We start from the raw sequence: 12,052 nt of genomic DNA, 5'->3' as shown, positions 1-12,052 counted from the left end.
AAGTGTTCTAAAGCATTCTTCAGATGCCTCTGTGCACAATTCATACTTTCATGCTGGAGAACCATTGTTTGATAGATAAAAAAATTATATGTTCAATATTATATTCAGTATAAGTATTGGTACACCGGAGAAAAATCTAAGACACATAGAGAAACTATATTTTATATATCAGTGTGTTTTTATTTGGTGTGGGTAGATTCTTGGGGGAAAAACAACAACACTGGTGAATCTCTCCTTTAAAAAAAATATAGAAAATTTGTACAAGCTTTCTGTCCCATCTTGTTTTGTGAAAAGCATTTTAACACAATTTATCAGAGAAAATAATAAAACAGAAGAGTATCCAGTATTCTTATTGTAACAATTTAACCTTAAATTTGTATTGCATTTCTTCAACCACGGAAAGGATCATTTCCTTTATTTACTTACTTATGAGATATTTCAAAACAAAGGCTTTCTTGTTCTGTGCGATCCAGTATTATGTAGCCCATGCATTCCTTCCTTATTGCACCTCTGTAGATGTCCTGTGTTCCTATGCAGCAACATAATGTAACAAAGAATGTATAGTTATTTAAAGCATGCCATGTCATTTCCTAAATCACAAAATAACATGTAAGAATTTTTAAGTATTTGCTGAAAACAGATTATTAAAGACATTCCTTCTTTATGTTTCTCTGTTGTTCAAGTTTTCAATACATTACCTACATAAACCTTGTCAAAAGTCAGGTCTAGCTTTAGGAAATATCTATTAATGTTTCTATACTATGTCAGGTTTAACTCATTTATCATAATTATTTTTGCTAGTATCTTTATACTGTATCAGAGCAATTGGATTTATAGTCCCTTGCCTTGCTTTCAAAGAGATGATATGACATCAGCAGTTACAAAGGTCTTAAAGTTTTTAAAAAAAAAGAAAAGCATCTAACTATATGCTAAAAGAGGAGATAATTTTAGAAATTCATATATGAACACTGAAGAGAGTGCCACGATTCCTTCCCTCCTCGATTCCTCAAGAGCACACTATGCATATGAGAAGCCAAAAATTCTAAAATGTAATGCTGTTGGCCATTGAGGTTACTCTTGTTAATCTTAACAAAGAGTGTGAGAGCAAGAGGAAGAGTGGGAGTGCCCTGAGAATAGATTACTCATAGAACAAAAAGGGAATTTAGGTCTCTTTCCTACAAGGTACTGAACATTTCTTGGAGGTGCTCTGCTCTCATAACTCCTGTTGATTTCACTAAAAGCAGAAAGTGCTCAGCAACTTGGGGAAATTAATCTGTAAAACAGTAGTTCCTAACCTTTTTGGATTTGAGGTACCCCTCCAGAACTTCTGTGTATTGAGCAGCACCTCGTTTCAAAAAATTATTTATTCATTATAGTGCTTACCGGTTTGAAGAGAGACCAGGAAGGAGGTCTCCTCTCTTCCCTGCTTAACCCTTCAAAAGTGGTCACAGCAGTCCAGGGTGCCATGGCACCCTCTCCTCGGCTGAGAATCACTGCTCTAGGAGACAGTTTAGGACACAGACCAGATCAGTGGTAAGCAAAATATTTCGCTATTTGACGGCCAAATGGTAAAAATCGAATTAGATATACCATTCACATTCATTTGTCAGTGAACTTGTGTCCCCATGACAAAATGATGTTTGTCATCACCCTTGTAGAGAGTCTGACCAGAAACCTGAAGAAGAATGTATACTAAAAAAAGCACTCTTCTCCCTTTCCATTGGTTCTTCAATATTAAAACAAAGGTTCACTGGCAAAGTAAAGTGGAAAGGCTCGTATTTTTGCTATTGAATATTCTATTTATTCTGTGGGCAAAAAATGTGACCACTACTAACAATGCACCTTTCATTATCACTAATTTGACGTATTGGAAAAAACCCTAACAATTACAAAAAAAAGCACTTGTCTAAATCAGAATAAGCACATAGACTTCTTTTTTTTAATTGGAACAGTTTAGTAGTTACAGAAGAGACACCTGAAAATCTTGGGTGAGATTTTCAAAGTTCACATTCACTTCAATGACCAGCATTTGTTCAACACTAATCATGCTTTTGAATATTCCACCATACATTTTTTAATTTGACAATGCTAATCTGCATTCCAGAGACACAATTTTAACATGCGTCTTAGGTAATGTAACTGATGTTGTAGATGTGATGGTCGAGAAAGAATGTCTTGCATTTGAAAGCTAGTCTAACTTATCCCAACTACATTGTAGGTCCAATAAAAGTTATGACCTTAAGAAATCCCTCCCTCTATCATTAGCATTGTGATTTTTTTTGTGCGTTTTTCTTCCTTTTCCTGTGATTTTACATGTTTTAACATCTAGAATTAAATGATAATGTAAGAATAACATCTTCCTTTCCCCATGCGTCCCAAACCTTACCCCCCTCACTAAGCCATAATTGTAATTCTCATGGTTATTAAAAAAAGAAAAAGAAAAAAGTTTCAAAGCACGAAAAAGACCAGGAAAATAAAAACAACAACTATACAAAATTAATTACTGTAATTTGTATAGGCCTCTACATTTTTAAGTCTAATAATTTTGAATTCTAATCTCTAAAAATGGAACAGTAAGCTATAATTACATCTGCAAAGTTGAAGGAGGTACAGAAAATAAAGATGTAAAAAATGAAGCAAGCCTCAAGGTGCATGCCATGCAGGGAGGAATGAGCTGCAGCATTTGGGTTGCATTTTGCACTTTTGCTCACCAAACAGACCCTTATAAACATCAATAAGGAGCAGAGAAAACCTTATACATTTTTAAACAATTTTTTAAATAAATATTTCAGGACATACTCATTAATGCATACTCTGTCAGAAAATACTTCAGATTTCAAAACCTTCAAGTTAACTGCTGACTTTTGAAGACTAGAGGTTTTAGAAAGGGTAAGTTCTGACATTTATTTTATATAATGTTACACGTCTTGTGGGTAATAGTCACTGGAATATTCCCCCCACTCTACTTGTCAAACATTAATGTAAAATCAATAATGAGTCATGTTCCCAACATTTTTCACACACCTGTATTAAATCTGGAAGGGATTTGTTCCAGTCTGTGTAGTTTTCTACTGGGATGTCTGAATAGATTCCCTGCAGCCATTCTGCACTAAGCGGACTCACTACAGAAGGGTCCATGGATTGTTCAATAAGCTAGTAGTATCTGTGGAATAAAAATGCAATGTGAGAGAAAGACAATTTCTGGTAACTTTGCTGCTCTGTCAGCAAATCCTGAGAAATAGAAAGTATAAAGGTTGCTTTCCACAATATACCTGACATCCTAGTTTGAAATGACATAGCTAGAGTTATACTATGACAAGCTGAGTGTTAAAACATGACAGAAATAAACCCATAACAACAGCTACTCTGCCAAACACAGTTAAGATCATACTAAAGCTTTGACTTGATATTCCCTTGATTAATTTTTGCCAGAATGAATGCGACTTCCTTTCAAGCTTATTATTAATTAAGCTAGTTTTCACTTCACAATTTAGGTCTCTAACTACAGGCTCTCTTATGCTGAGACACCGCTGAAACCTTTCAACTTAATCAATTGTCATGATTATAGGAGAAAGTTAGCTGACTGTAATTATTGTTCTCTGCAGAAAAACACATTGATCACACACTCCTGACTCCATGCTCCTGCAACAAAACTTAAACAGGAACCTTCCCGTCTCAACCTTCTGAAGCCTCTCTTCCCAGAAGGGGCACGCTTTGCCAGCCTTCACTACAGAAGGTATGCCTCCCCATAAATCATCACTTCCTTCCAAAGCAAAATGTGAAATTACTTCTATGTGGATTCAAAAGGGAATTGAAAGATAAAGATTAAAAAATTACAGAACCATCTACTCTCCTCAGGGATTTATTACCAATGTCACCCGCACTTAAAAATACCCTAACTATAACTAAACCAATTCCTAAGCAAGGAACTACAAAAGCTCTGGGAAGGAGTATAAAAATTTTTTTTTATTTATATAAAAGCCTTGCAATAAGCAGTAAAATACACTGGACACTGCTCTTTTTCCCCATTTAGCAAAATTTGTAATTGGTACTTGTAAACCATTCTCACAACAAGCAAAAAAGATAAATTGAGAAGTCACTTAAAATATTTTTTTTAAAAAAAAAAAGGGTGAAAATTTATGTAGCCCTAACCCAGAAAGAGGTTTTTTGTTGCACTGAACTTTGATTTCTATGTAGATAAATATCATGGCTTTAATGACTTTCCAAATTAGGTTCTTCAAATTTCTATTTTTAGAAATACAGCTAAAAGATTTAGAACCATTTGAGATTGTCAGTTCTGTGGCTTGATAGAGTGCTTGAAAAAAAAACCCACTTCATTCCCATCCTACAGAGGGGAAGAAGCAGTTTGTAGCCATTGACTTGGAGGGCTGTCATGTCCTTGTACTTCAGTGCTAGTGTATTAGTGAGCACTGTATCACCCATTAACCTTTTCTCATTCCTTACATAGGCAGACCAGAGTATCTTTTTTCTCATGGAATAACATTTTGGAGATTTAGGGGGGCAGAGAGAGGGGATAACTGTGGTGTATATCCATGTGTTTGGTCTCTTCTGTGGACCCACCCTGCCAACAGATCTTGAAACCTTATATGGAGATGCTAACTGAGCCTCCTGGTTGGAGTCTGAAACTAAGCAATTCTAATAGAGGAACTTGGGACACAGAGGTGGAGTCTATATTGTTAATACAAGTGGGAACCCAGGAAAGCGATGAGCTCTTAACCTCTACATTGTATGTTAACTGTAGTTTGGAGCTTGGTGTGAACTGCACTATCCCATTTCTTTAAATGTTGTCTGTTTGGGGTAATTAATAGAAGCCAATGAGCTAAATGGTGCTCATACTACTTAATGCAAAGTAATTTCAGTTAAGAACAAAATCTTTGTTTTCTGAAAGAGACAGGGAGTAGGTGCAGACATTACACTTAATGCACATTAACTGCACAGAAAGCACTTTAAAGCCACATCAGAACAGATGTTCACAACACTTCAACCACTTTAAAAATGGTGAATCCTGCTCTAAATTAATCCTTGATGGATGTGGCATTAAAGTGCTTTAGGTTAGAGCACTTTGTTTAACATCTGTACCACATCCAATGCACTTCAATGTAGATCACATTCTAGCATGATCCCAGGGGCCTCTCATCGGACAGCTTGCTAGACTCATCCAGTGTTCACCTGCTCCGGTGAGCACCGATCCAGTCCCGCCCTCAGGCTGTCACAGAGAGGAGAAAGAAAAGGCTGTTTCCTCCCTGCACAGGTAGGCATGGGGGTAGGGAAATTGAGCCTGTCTGCAACATTGACCTCCCCCCACCCCAATTTTGTGGACTTGGGTCTTGGTGGGGACAAGCTGGGTCTGTGTGGAAGAGAAACTGCATTCCCAAGCCCCCCACCCCCAGTTCCTAGCACAGCGAAAAGCCTGGCAGGGCAGCCTCATGCTGCAGCTGCTGGCTGCCATTGTCAGGAAGCTCAGGGTGTGTGTGGGGGTAAAAGCCCCCCACCATGAGGACCCCCCAAAGCTTGCTGGCAGGGGTCTCAAGGGGGAGGGGGCTGGGCTAAGCCCATATGGCAGGGGGCTCCCTACCCCCCCACCCTGGCCTCAACAGCTGCAGGCAGGAGCTGCAGTATGGGATTGCCATACTGTCTTTTTCCCATGCAGAGAACTGGGGTGGGAAGGAAAGTAGCTCCCCTGCCATGAGGGGCCCCCACACAGCTTGTTGGCTGGGCTCTTGGGGTGGGGTGGGGGGGCTGTTTGTGCAGCAGTCAGCCTCACTCCCCCCACCCCAGCCACAGTTCCTGATGCAGAAAAAGCCAGGCCCAGTAGCCCTGTGCTGCAGCTGCTGGCTGCAGCTGTTAAGAGGCCTGGGGGGGGGGAAGGGAACCCCCTGCCATTCAGACTCTCTCCCCTCAAGACCCCAGCCAGCAAGAGTGGGGGGCCCTCACAGCAGGAGGGCTGTGTTACCCCCCAGCCACTGCAGACAATTGCCAGCTGAAAGAGGGGTACAGCTGGGGAGGGGTTTCTTTGGCAGCTTCCTGGGAAGTGTGTGGGAGCACCCCCCACCTATTGGCCTTGGCCAGTGTAGGCAGGCACCAAGCCCAGCCCAAACAGTGAATGTCTGTTTAATTCATTCCTGCTCTAACTTAGAGCACTTTAAATAAAGTGTAATAATTAAAGAACTTCTGCTAGGGGCTTTTTGAACATCTGTACTTAGCTAGAGAATCTTAAGCATCCATGGAAAGTAGATTAAACTTCACCAACGGCATCACTACAAAGGAAATTTAATAGAAATCATATTATACACCATGAAAGAATGGAAGATTGATGCATCTGTTTTAAGAGTCAAATCCAGGTGCAGGGAATCCAGGTATTTCAAAAGGGGTGATGTTTAGACCACTAAGCCATTCCCCCTCCAACAGTAAGTGGTGAGTAAATATGTTTTGCTGAAATGCCAGTAGTTTAGAAGATACCTCTAAACAAAAACAACAATGCACAGAATATTCAAACAATTAAAAATAATTAGCACTTGTATATCTTTGCATCTTCAAAAGTGATATATAAACATTAACTAATTAATCCTCCAACACTCCCAGGAATTAGCAAATCTTTACCACCTCCATTTTACAGAGAGGTAAATAATTTGCTCAAAGCTTCAAAGTGAGCTAGTAGAAGAGTTCATAATTTAACTTGCACGTTCCTGGCTGCCAGTCCTATTTTCAGTCTCTTGTATTTTTCTAGGAGAACAATACAATCATTGGAGGAATGCTAGTTACACATAGTAAGACACAGAAGAAAACTACTTTGCCATAAATATTTATGGGAACAACACTAAACTTATTTTAAAAGTTAAAAGCTATGACACTAAACTTATTTTTAAAGTTTCTATCCAGAAATATATATTATCCCTTTAAAAACTCTGGATAGGCAAATTTTAGAAGAGGAAATATCATGTCTTGGGCCTGAGGTCTGTAAAGTAAAGCAACATTTATTTTATCTCATCAAACAAAGCTTGCAGGCCTTACTCCCACGTTATTGTTAACCTAACTTATATTATGTTTTTTGAATTACAGCTACTCCTCGCTTAATGTCATAGTTATGTTCTTGAAAAATGTGACTAAGTGAAAAAATGTTAAGTGAATCCAATTACGTCACAGTACATTCCCGCTAGCAGGCGGCAGCTAAACAACATTATAACCAAACATTGCACAACTTTAAATGAGTACGTTCTCCAATAGATCTGCAACATAATAATGAAACAATGTAACGGGGACAATGTTAAGTAAGGAGTACCTGTACTAAAATTAAGACACACATATATTCAAAATGATAACTTTAAAATACCACATTTTGGGGGGGCGGGGGGAAAGATGTACATAGACTTTGAAATTCTTCAAGTCCTGAAGGAAATATGACAAATTCACAGGTACCACCAAGTCTTAAACTTTGCATACTAATCTTAGGCAACTTGAAGATGTTTTAAAAACGCATGCAACCACACTGTTCTCTTTTGGCTACATATCTGAGAAGGCTCAAACATTTAAATTATTCTATCAAATGTCAACTGTTACACACCCAAAACTGGTTTGAAATCCACCCAGATGGATCTATACAATATAAAGATGTTTGGGATTTTTTGCACCTCTTGGACAAACACACATCCCATTTTCTTCCATGGGTCTCACAAACATTGCAGACATGATGGCAGAATTGGGTCTTACACACTGTATTAGGCTATGTCAGAATGAAATGATATTTGAGGTCATTTATAAATGCTCTCCAGGAGTGGGGGAGAGGGGGGCACTTTAATTAGAGTGGCTCTTAGAGCCACTCTAATTAAAGTGCCTGGAGAGTCTCATGTGTCAGTGTCCAACACTGCAAGATGGTGGCAGGGGCACTTTATCTAAAGCTCATCAAATGAGCTTTAGATGAAGTACCTCTCCTACCATTTTGAAGCACAGGGACGCTGATACATGAAATGCAGGAGGCTCTTGGAGCACAGTAACTGCCATGTACCAGCAGACTTGATTAATCCAGTCTCCTCTGATGGACTGGAATTACAGCACATTGGAGCAGCCTCCCTGCTCATGTATAGGCACTCTGAGGTCATTGGACATGGATACCAAACACATTCATGTGTCAGCAATGGCAAAAGCAATAAAAAATGATAGCTTTAGTGGAGCTGCAGTAACCTATGACCTCTCCAGACCATTTGATATAGCTAGAAAATCCATGACAGAATTTTAAGGAACAAAGGACAATTTCTCTTAAACTGATGCAAATCTGAAGTAACCAATCACATTTAACAGGTGTTACTCTGAATTTCTGTAAGTGTAACCAGCTGTAGTTTTTGGCCCCAAATCTGTATCAGAGTAAATAATTTCATTGACTTGAATGGAAGTGCTGCTCATTCACTGCTGAACTAACTTTTACTTAGTAGTTTGACAAACATTTTTGCATGACTCCCAGTATTGGAAACTGGTAAATCACAAAGGATATGTGATACGAGTATGAATGAATATACATTTAAATACTTGTTTTTATCTTGAGAACTGAAGGTGTTAAATATATTTTGACTTCTCAACAGAACATGGTAGCTATATGTTCAGTTTGAAGGATTTTTTTTTTTCAGCAACAGATATAAAAATACAAATTTAAGAATAAATACCAACATGACAAAGCCTTTAACAAATTCATTCAAAAAGGATTATAATGATTGCCCTTTTCCAATGATTTACAGAAAGGATTTTATATCAGGTAATTCCTTCAGGTTGAAGATTTCTTCCAAAGTTATCTTTAACAAGCCAACAGAATATATATACATCTATGCATAAATATATACATCTATTCTGTTGACTTTTTAAAGATAATATATATATATATATATTTTTTTTTTTAAAGAAAATATATATATTTAAAAATTCCAGTGCAGAAACTAAAAGACAGCTATGTTGAGAACCTACCAAAGAACTAACACCGACATTTTTAAATGTAGATGTCTAAAATAGGGCACCTAAATCCATACTTAGGTGCAATGAGAGCGTTCTAATGTGGACCCTTACTGACTTCATTTTGTTCGTCCCCACTGACATCAGAGGGACATTTCAAAAGCTCAGTGGATCTACACTTCTACAGTTCAGGAAGGGCTTTCCACACTCACTTAATTTTCAGAGGTGCTGAGCATATGCAAAAGTGAGGCTTAAATGATAACTTAAGTCTTCAGATATAAGCACCCATACCTGAAAATGCTGAAAAGTGAATTCAGGATGTACTTGTATACCCAAAGATGTGCACACATTTTGGAATAAGCATCAGGTTGCAAACCAAATGATTTTTAACTGGTTATTTGAATCTCATTCCTCTTTCAGCAAATTAGGCAGGTAATTTGTTGTGCTTGCTGAATAAATATAAAATGTGTAAACCAACAGTGTATGAGATTCTCTAGAAACTGAAGATTTTACTATTTGACTTATGAATTCTGTACAACAAAATGTTTTTGTCTGCCTGATTTCCAGACAAACAGGCTTTTGATATCTTTTCATCACATCCAAAACCATTGTCCTTCCAAGAATTGTGGTTTATATTTACAGTAACATACACAAGAAAAAGATTATTCTCTTCTATTTGGCACTGGTGGGACCACATCTGGAATACTCTGTCCACAGTTTTGGTACTCCCACTACAGAAAGGATGGGGACAAATTGGAGAGAGTCCAGCAAAGGGCAAAAATAGTTAGGGGGTTTGAGCACATGACTTATGAGGAGAGGCTGAGGGAACTTTCTTCAGACAACTAGTGGAAGTTTCCAGATCCCAGGCCCTGGTTCTTATGAGGGACTTCAATCACCCTGACATCTGCTGGGAGAGCAAAACAAATCAGCGCACAGGCAGTCTAGGACATTTCTGAAAAGCGTTGGAGGCAACTTTCCTGGCGCAAGTGTTGGAGAGACTGTGCTCTTTTTGACCTACTCCTCACAAACAGGGAAGATTGGTAAGCAGACGTAGAGGTGGATGGCAAGTTGGGCAGCAGTGACCATGAGATGATTGAGTTCAGGATCCTGACAAAAGGAAGAAAGAAGAGCAGCAGAGTATAGACCCTGGACTTCAGAAAAGCAGACTTTGACTCCGTCAGGGAACTGATGTGCAGGATCCTCTGGAAGGCCAGTCTAAGGTGGAAAGGAGTCCAGGAGAGTGGGTTGTATTTTAAAGAAACCTTACTGAGGGCACGGGAACAAAACATCATGATGTGCAGGAAGAATAGCAAATGTGGCAAGTGACCAGCTCAGTTTAGAAAAGAACTCTTCAGTGAGCTTAAACACAAGAAGGAATCTTATAAGAAATGAAAAGTTGGACAATCAACTTGGGAGGAGTATAAGAATATGGCTCGTGCATGCAGGGAAGAAGTCAGGAAGGCTAAAGCACAATTGGAGTTGCAGCTAGCAAGGGATGTGAAGGATAACAAGATGGATTTCTACAAATATGTCAGCAACAAGAGGAAAAATGTTGCTCCCTTACTGAATAGGAGAAGCAACCTAGCGACTGATGAGGAAGAGGCTTAAGTATTGAATGACTGTTTTATCTCTGTCTTCACAGGCAAGGTCAGCTCCCAAACTACTGCACCAGGCAGCACAGTTTGGTGAGAAGGTGAGCAGTCTTCAGTGGTAAAAGAACAGGTTAGGGATTATTTAGAAAAGCTGGACATATACAAGTCCATGGGGCCAGATGCAATGCATCTGAGGGTGCTGATGGTCTGATGTGAATACAGACCTACTTGCTATTATCTTTGAAAATGCATAGCTATCAGGTGAGGTCCCAAATGATTGTAAAAGGGCAAATACAGTGCTCAACTTTAAGAAAGGCAAGAAGGAGAATCCAGGGAACTACAAACCAGTCAGCCTCATCTCAGTCCCTAGAAAAATCGTGGAGCAGGCCCTCAAAGAATCTATTCCTAAGCACTTGGAGAAGGTGACTAGAAGCAGTCAGCATAGATTCACCAAAGGGCAAGTCATGCCTGACCAACCTGATTGTCTTTTATGATGAAATAATTGGCTCTGTGGATATGGAGAAAGCAGTGGATTTTAGCAAGGCTTTTGATACCATCTCCCATTGCATTTTTTTCAAGCAAGCTAAAGAAGTATGGATTGGATGAATGGATGGTAAGGTGAATAGAAAACTGGCTAACGGCAGACTGGCCTTTATTAGTAGAAGCATTGCCAACATATTGAGGGAACTAATTATTCCATTCTACTCTGCACTGGTGAAGCCATATCTAGAGTACAGTTTTGGGCTCCCACTATAGAAAGGATGTGGACAAGTAGGAAAGAGTATAGCAGAGAGCAGCAAAAATGGTTCTGAGGGCTAGGGCACAGGACTTATGAGGAGAAGCTGATGGAACTGGGCTTATTTAGTTTGGAGAAGAGAAGACTGAGAGGGGATTTGATAACAGCCATTAACTACCTGAAATCTGAAGAGGTTCTGAAGAGGATGGAGCTGAACTGTTCTTAGCAGTGACATATGACAGAACAACAGGCAATGGTCTCAAGTTGCAGCAAGGAAGGTTTAGGTTGGATATTAGGAAAAACTCTCTCACTAGGAGGGTGGTGAAGCACTGGAACAAGTTACCTGGAGAGGATCCTTGGAGGTTAAGGTCTGGCTTGACAAAGCCCTAGCTGGAATGATCTAGTTGGGGATGGTCTTGCTCTGAGCAGGGGTTGGACTAGATCACCTCCTGAGGTCCCTTCCAACCTAACTTCCTATGATCCTATGAACTGGACTTATTTAGTCTGGAAAGGAAAAGACAGAGGAGGTATTTAATTGTAGCCTTCAACTACCTGGAGGGTGGTTCCCAAAGAGGATGGAGACTGTTCTCAGTGGTAGCAGATAACAGAACAAAGAGCAATCATCTCAAGTTGCAGAAGGGGAAGCTTAGATTAGATATTAGGAAAGCCTCTTGTGAGGAGGGTAGTAAATCACTGGAACAGGTTACCCGAGGGGTTGTGGAATCCCCATCCATGGAGTTTTTTAAGACTCAGCTAGACAAAGTCTTGG

At 39.3% G+C, this 12,052-nt stretch overlaps 1 long non-coding RNA gene across 1 annotated transcript in view; it reads right to left on the bottom strand.

The window, feature by feature from the left end:
* Positions 1-430: 430 nt before the first annotated feature.
* The window catches only part of LOC109316779, a 28,881-nt gene continuing 17,259 nt past the window's right edge, over positions 431-12,052 (bottom strand). Inside the window, exons 2-3 of the long non-coding RNA XR_002102920.1 lie at positions 3,025-3,163; positions 431-529 (exon numbers count right to left, since the gene is read on the bottom strand). This is a non-coding gene — a long non-coding RNA (uncharacterized LOC109316779). The remainder of the gene's footprint in view (positions 530-3,024; positions 3,164-12,052) is intronic.

Source organism: Crocodylus porosus, unplaced genomic scaffold, assembly GCF_001723895.1.
Source record: "Crocodylus porosus isolate Cpor-Errol unplaced genomic scaffold, CroPor_comp1, whole genome shotgun sequence".
In the NCBI taxonomy this organism is placed as follows: Eukaryota; Metazoa; Chordata; order Crocodylia; family Crocodylidae; genus Crocodylus; species Crocodylus porosus.
This window is presented reverse-complemented; position numbering and strand designations above follow the sequence as displayed.